This window comes from Gouania willdenowi, chromosome 8, assembly GCF_900634775.1.
Source record: "Gouania willdenowi chromosome 8, fGouWil2.1, whole genome shotgun sequence".
Lineage (NCBI taxonomy): Eukaryota > Metazoa > Chordata > Actinopteri > Blenniiformes > Gobiesocidae > Gouania > Gouania willdenowi.
In genome coordinates this window covers 31190388-31198659 of record NC_041051.1, presented here as the reverse complement: position 1 = coordinate 31198659, position 8272 = coordinate 31190388, and positions in this window count along the sequence as shown.

The window sequence follows — 8272 nt, the reverse complement described above, 5'->3', positions numbered from 1 at the left end:
TTGTTTAGTCCATTTTTTTAAATCATTTTCCACTGATTGTTTTGTCATTAGGTCATTTCATTCGGGACTAAACTCTTGGATATTAATTGATTCGCTCCAAAATATTCTTTTTTTTTTTTTTTTAAATCAATTTTCCAACAGTCCTTGAACGCCCCTCATTTTCCGCACGATAACAGAGCGACAAAATCTCTGTATTCTCCCCCATCTGTGATGCCAACAACATTAGTGTGACCATACGTCCAGATTTACTCTGGGATCATTTAGGAATCAATGCATTTGTCCGGGTTTCCCAGACACATCTCAGGGAACACATTAGTTTAACTTAAAGTAACTCCGCTAAGATTTGCTTTATCTGAGAAGGTGCACCAGTTTCTGAAAGCTAAGGAGTTGCTCTTTACAGTCAGCATCATCTCATTTTTAAGGGTAATAACAACTTATTTATCTACTATATTGTATTTTGCTGTTAAACGTCGGCCCAAGTGTCCCCTTTATTGCAAATCAAAATACAGTGACCTTAAACAACATACTCTACAAGATAAATGAATGATGAAAGACACTCACTTTAGTCTGAAATAACTTGAATGTCACTTTAGATGTCTCAGGATAAGCAGTATATCAGTAGGTATTTAAAGTTACAATAAACTGCGTATCTTTTTTTGTTTAGTTCGGTAAAACATTATGAAACACTTTGCATGCACAATGAAGCGTACTAAAAAGTTTGCCGCATGCGCATTTGTCATTTCCCTCTGGGCTAAGCCCCCGATGTTTCAGACACCTAGAATCGCCCCTGGTTCAAGTTGACACTTAATACATACATTATCACACAAATAATATCCTTTCCTGCAGGGATTTAATTTAAATAAGCCAAGATTAACTGCAATATGTGCAAAAACACTGGAATATTCCACTTTGAGAGTTTTTTGCATTTGAACACTGAGTTGAGTTTGTGACCAGCTTACCTGGCTGCTCAGGCTCAGGCATGTCGCTGTCTGTTTATCGGCTTTGCTCGCAAAAATCTCTTCCTCCGACTCCGGGGGCCTGTGGGTACCTCTGTCTGCCTGCACTCCCTCATCCCTTTTATGCCTTCAGCAACACACACACACACACACACACACACCAACAAGTGGAACAAGGAATCGAGGGATCCAAGGCCTGTCACTTGAAACCCTTGCAGGGATTTGTAGAGGAGAAAGAAGACACTGTGGGGGGGGGGTAAAAGTGCTTGGGAGACGTAATGGGCGCTCCAGCCTTTTTGGCAAACCATCCAACTGTTCATTAACTCATTAGGGACCTGGCCAATAACGAGCTGACTGATGCTAATGATCTTCTGACAATTTGACGGAGGACGTGTGACGGTGACGGAACCTGAAGGATTTGCGGCGTTTTGAGTCGGAAAGTAAAACAAGCTGAAAAAGGATGAGGCTGAGGATTATGTTCCCACCTCGTTCGTCTGCTGGGAATATGACTGATGAAGATGATGATGGGACTGCTGTGCTCACGAAGGAAGCCAAACTGTGGGTCCAGAATGTAGTTCTACACGTCAACATCATTGGAGAGTTTGTATGTTCTCTGTGTAATGGGATGAAAAGGAAATTTCCTGAAAAACAGTTGTCTGAATAAATTTAACCTTAACATATTATTCAAAAAGAAGACAAGAAGAACTTGCTGGAATTATTGCGCGGAACTTTACTCACTGACTGCCAATGACGTCTATAGACGTCAAGTATGTTTTTCAGTGAACGGGTGCAGTTCATACACAACTTCCATGTAAAGATTTTACTCGTAGACAATATTTTATTGAGTCAGCAGGTGGCAACAGTGCTCTTTGGATGACCGATCACAGGTAGCAGAAGTAGAAACCGCAGCTACTTCCTACTTATTCATATTCCAGGAGAAAATTGAAAGAGAATGGCATCAAAATCAGGTAAAAATTATTCTTTTGCCATCAAAGGCCAATTTTTCAGTGTTGTTTTTGCTGTTTTCTGGAATGAAACCACTGTTCAGATGTTTGAGGTGTCACTAAAGCAAAAAATATTAGCGTCAAAGTCACTGTTCTGCTTGATATGTTTCTTTTTACAAAATGTTCATTTTCTCTGTTTTTTGGTCATAAAAGGCTGTTTTTGGTGAAACCAGCCTATGTTATACTGCTGATAACTAAATATAAAAAATATATATATTTGTTTTTGCTGTAATTACTACGCAGAAGTCAAGGTAACATCAAAGCAACCAGCAGACGCCTCTGAACAAGACTGGCGGTTCACAGTCGAAACATGTCGGGAGATCAAAGTAAATATCCTAACAAAAAGATGACTGAATAAATTAAACCATATTTTTCAAAAAGAACTTGCTGGAAATATTACGCAGAAGTCAAAGAAACATCAAAGCAATCAGCAGACACTAGACTGGCAGCTGACAGTCCAAACGTGTCGGGAACTCAAAGTAAATTTCCTGACAAAAGTTGTCTGAATAAATTGAATTGCATGAAATAAAATGTAATATAACAAATCAGAATGTTGGTTGATCTGAGCTGCTTTCAGCTCAATAACCAGCTTCTGATATCAGGTTATTTATATTTTTATCTTACTTTTCCATATTAGGGATAACAAGATGAATTTGATTCTCCCCAGATGAGGTCAAGCACTCAGGTTTGGGGGCCCCTAGTGGATAAACGGGGGGCTGTGCAATCTCATAGTCCGCCTATAGCCAGAAACACCAATGGTTTTAATGTTATGGGGGGAAAAAAAGACCTCGGGAAACACAAACTTCCCCCAACAATTCTGTCTTGCCTGTTTTCCCATGAATAAGTTCTCGTCGTAGGTCAGAGATCTTATTTTCAGGCTGTTGTGAGAAATAAGGATTCATTCTTCCTATAATGGAGATGAAACACTAATAACCAGGAGGAGCGTGTCGTTTCAGCCTCACGTTCCCTCCCAAACTCGATCCTTTCTGCCGGTTGAGACGGAAAAAAACAGGAAATTGATGAGCGCAAAAGCAGCAGCCTTGCATTCCCCCAGGCTCTGGTGATCCCATTTCTTCTCCAGTAGCTGTAGCTGTCAACGGGGAGTGTTTTATGGGACGAGCGCCGTCACCCAAGGATGGAAGGGACAATGTCGGGGACATTAGAGAGAGGTCGCTGACCTCCTGAGCTCCTGGCAACCTGTCACTGACAAGTCTGTAGATATCAATGTTTGTGTTTGCAGCGTTCTCCACATGTGGTCGTAGCAGGCGCTTTTCATTAAAACAAAAATAATCCCCCTCACTTTTTATAGAGGAATTCATTGTTAAAAATGTATTGGTCCAGTTAGCTGTGATGGACTGGCGCCCTGTCCAGGGTGTACCCCCAGCCAGCACCCACTGAAAGCCGGAGATTGGCACCAGCAGACCCCCGCGACCCTGTACAACAGGAACAAGTGGGTCTGAAGATGGATGGATGGATGGTCCAGTTAGATTGATTGAATGGTGATCAAGCTAATCACAGCCAGCCATTTGACGAAACCGACGTTCAGAGAAGATAAACAAAGAGTTCACAGTAATGAATAAAATGTAGGTAAAGTGGCAAAAATTTAGTAACAGGTGGCAAAAAAAAAATTGTCCAAAAGTGGGAAAAATCAGTCGAGTGGCAAAAACAGTACAAAACAGAGGAAACAGGCGGTATGTAATGGCAAAAGGTAGCTTAAATGAACAAAATGTGACAAACAAAAGTGAAAAAGGGAAAAAACGTGGAACAAAAAAAGTTAAAATGTAGGGGAAAATGAAACAAGTGTTATTTATTTGGCAAAATGTACATTATTTGGATAAAAAGTGGCAATCATGGTTAAAGAACGAACAAAAATTGGATAAAAATGTCAAAAAGAACTTGCAAAAATGGACAAAAGTTAGGAAAAAGGGATATTTATTGGTAAGAAAGTTAAATGAGAAAAAAACAAGTGTCAATTTTTTGTTAAAGTGACTAAAATGGGCCAAAAGCAGTCAAAAGTGGCAAAAAAAAATTACAAAAAACAGGAAACAGTTGGTAAGACAATAGGTAGCTTTAATGAAGAACATGTGGCAAACAATGAAAAAGGGCAAAAATGTCGAACAAAAAGAGGCTAAATGTAGAGAAATAAGGAAACGAATCAGAATCAGAATCAACTTTATTGACCAAGAGTCTATGAATACACACGAGGAATTTGTCTTGGTTACCTGTGCTCTCTCAGATAGTGTAACATTAAATAATAACAATCAACTAGAATAAAGAAAAATAAATAAAAATAGAAGTATAAATATAAATATAAGAGTAGTTAAACTAATATGTGCAAAAACTAAATAAAAAACAAGATAATAATAATAATAATAATAATAATAATAATAATAATAATAATAATAATAATAATAATAATAATAATAATAATAATAACGAAATAAAATAAAAATACAATAATAATAATAAGATAATAGTGCAGTAGTGCATTGATGATTAGTGCAGGTGAACATTTAAATGAAAAATATTATGTAGCGTCTGCCGGAGGGGAGGAGTTTAAACAGGTTGTGTGCAGGGTGGGAGGGGTCTGCAGTGATGCTACCTGCCCGTTTCCTGACCCTGGACAGGTATAAGCCTTGGATGGAGGACAGATCAACACCAATGATCTTTCCTGCAGTCCTGATTATCCTTTGTAGTCTGTGTCTGTCTAGTTTGGTTGTAGATCCAAACCAGACAGTGATGGAGGTGCACAGAACAAACTGAATGATGGAGGTGTAGAACATGATCAGCAGCTCCTGGGGCAAGTTGAACTTCCTCAGCTGACGCAGGAAGTACATCCTCTGCAGTGCCTTTTTCCTGGTTGTGTCTATGTGGGAGGTCCACTTCAGGTCCTGTGAGATTGTGGATCCCAGGAACCTGAAGGAATAAACGAGTGTTATTTATTGTGCAAAAAGTAGATTATTTAATTGAAAATGGCTAACGAATGGACAAAAATTGGGCAAAAAGTAGTTTATTTAGATGAAAAGTGGCAAAAATGGCTAAAAAAAAATCAACAAAAATTGGATAAAAGTGTCAAAGAACTTGCAAACAGACAAAAATTAGGAAAAAGGGAAATTTATTGGTAAGGAAGTTAAATCTGAAAAAACAAAACAAATTAAAATTCTTGGGAAAAGGGGCAAAAATGGGACAAAGGAAGGTTTTCTGGGGGAATAATAATTAAAATTAAGACATAAAGAGCCGCATGTTGAGCATCACTGACTTAATAACAGCTGTGTCATGGTTTTAGTAAATTATTTTTAGAAACTAAATTGGGAGTCAACGGTTTCACAAGCCTTAGAACACCCTCATTTTTAAAATCACTGCTCCATCACGTTTCATGATAACTTCGATCAAATTTTATTAATTCTGAGCAACTGTTTCACTTTATTTTTAAAATGTTCAATAATCTGGATAAAGATCAGCAGTCAGGAGATGGATGGTGAAGAACTGGTATTTAAAGGCAAGTGCAACTTGAGATTCAGACGTTCAAGGAGAACCAAACACCCTGGAGGAAGAAGATTACACAGCGTTGTTTGAATAGGACATAAAATGGAAAAAAGAAAAAAAAGTCCTTGAATCCCTACTTACAGCACTTTTAGGCTTAATAAGTCCTAATACAACTTTACGAGACCTCCACAGTTCATCACTTTTCATTCACAGCGACTGAACTTTTGGTATGGGTTGTAAATATTCATATACGGTGGATTTAAAGAGGATGAGAGAGTTTAGCTATAGACGTCCTACATGATCCAGTGATCCGCTGTGGAGGATGACACTGCAGTTATTTAACGCTTGTGTTAGCAAAGCCTCTGGTGAAGTACACGCTAAGCCAGGTCTCCTTCACCATCAGAACGGCAACACATGTTGAGAAGACTGAGATTTCAATGGAATGTTCAGGGCAAAAAGAAGAACAGTCCAAAGACGAGAGTTCTGCCATCATTCCTGCAGATAGTACATATAGAACGCTATCGATCTGTAATTTAAACTCCAAGTCAGCAGGTGGCAGCAGTCAGCACAACAACACTAACATTTACTAGAGATGTGGATGACATCACAGGGTTAAGGAAAGGTTTTAGGAGACTCCCTAAAGGAGTTAGGGGAAAGGTCATCCCGTTGTTTTGACAATCAGATGCACTTCCACTCGGTGACGTAATAATCCGACTTCGGTGAAGGTTTGATGTTTGCAGTGGTTCCCCCTGTGCCTTTACCGCTGATATAATCTCAAATATCACAAGGTTTAAATGTAAATCAAAGGACAAGAGGCTATGAGGAATAAAAGTGACACTATGAGTGAGATGTCTCACTATGGGATGCATCTATTTCAATCTTTCAATCCTGATTGGCCGGTGAAGCACGTCTGTCCTCTACCTCCTACAAAAAGAGGACACGGACAGACGTGCACCATTCAAAAAAAGCACCTCTTCTCCTCGTTCGAACAAGAAGGGTAGTCTGGTGAGACATCTCACTCATATTACGCATAGAACTGGGGTTATATACGTAACCTAAAGTTCTATTTTATAATATTTCATGAGATGTTTCACTATGGGATATGCAAACTCCCGTAGTGCAGACATGCTTATCGAGCGGTACCAGCCCCCTGGGCAGTAGTCTGATCACATCAGGACAGTAAAACTGCCTGTGCCACGCACAGGGCGGAAACGTCCAGCATGTAAAAGCAGACAAACGTGAGGGGTGAGGTCCAACTCGCCGCTGCACAAATGTCCTGAATAGACTCCCCTGAACAAAGCCCAGGATGTGGCAAGACCCCGAGTCGAGTGTGCACGCAGACCCGTAGAATCAGGTCCTTCAGAAATGACAAAATCACTCCCACCGGGCACTGAAAAGGGATGTGGTTCCTCTGGAGGCACCACCCCTCAAACAGCCTTCACCTAGAATCATAAAGAGACCTAGTGGAGGGGGCTTGAGCGCTCTGTATGGTAGAAATCACACTGATAATCCCACGGCTGACAGATTGAGCCACAGTTGCCCTGGGGCAGACTGACAGAAAAGTCCGTTTTCCTCATCCACACCCGAGCCGAGAGGGTCAGAGGAGTCTTCATCAAACTCTCCACAGTCAATCACAAGGGCATCCTCGTGAAGCGAGGAGGGGGTCGCCAGGTCGAGCTGGGAACCCTAGCTGGAACCCTGAGCAGCCGCATCTTCCATCAGCGGAGTCTCTACTTCACCCGCCTCCACGGGGACACCGTCGGGGGGGGAAAGGAGTCCTGCTCAGACAGGCGTGCCAGTCTCCTGTGGCTGCTCCGTGCATTAAACACGGCGCAGTGCTTACACGAGCCTGGAGTTTTGACCGCTATGCAGGCATGTTGCAGACCCTGGCAGTTGGGACAGACTTTGTGCCTGTCCTTAATGGAGATTTTACCCCCACATGGACAGAGTCGTGCCTCAGAGCATCCCGCTCCCTTGGTGAGAGAGGCCTTAGCTTCCATCCCCGTGTGACGCAGTTAGGAGAGCAGGTGGCTAGCTTGCACAACCACGAGGCAGCTCGCACAGGTGCTAGCAGGGATGCAGGCCAACGTGTGCTGGTCCGTCAGAGACGTCGAGGACAGCATTGGTTTTCGAAACGACAGCTTTCACCCGAAGCTCGGATGCCGTAGTATCTGGAGCTGGAGCGGGGCTACACATGTTTTTGAGCGCCCAGAGGGAGGACCGACGTGCGCACGGGCCCGTAGGCGCCGAGGGCAGTGGGACTGAGACGACAGCAAGGTGTGCTATAGGTCAACGCACCGGCTTTGCGGCAAGGAGCATGCAGCGGGGCTGACACCAGAGTGAAAGAGCCGCTGAGGACCAACGTGTGCCTGAGCAACAGCGTTGAAAGGAGCCATCAGCCAGAGCTGAGGCCTGGAGGTTCACTACCTTTCCGCAGTGAAAGATAGCACCTACCAAGCAAAGCAAGGTAGGTTACCTACTTCTTGACCTGTTGTGGTCTAGAGCAGGAGCTAGTTCTGCCAGTGTCCGTTGACTGGAATAAGGAGAATCCGACTGTGGACAGTTAAGCTGGCAAAAAAACGCGAGATAGCTGAAAGGAGAAGAGGTGTTTGAATGGTGCACGTCTGTCTGTGTCCTCCTTTTATAGGAGGTGGGTCACCGGCCAATCAGGATTGGCAGATAGTCTGCATTCCTCAGAAACATTTGTTTCAGAGGTTGCATCCCATAGTGAGACATCTTACGAAATATTATGAAAACGAAATGCATATTTGCATATTTTTTTGTAGAAAAAATGGTTAAAAAGCATATAACTTAAAAAAAAAAAAA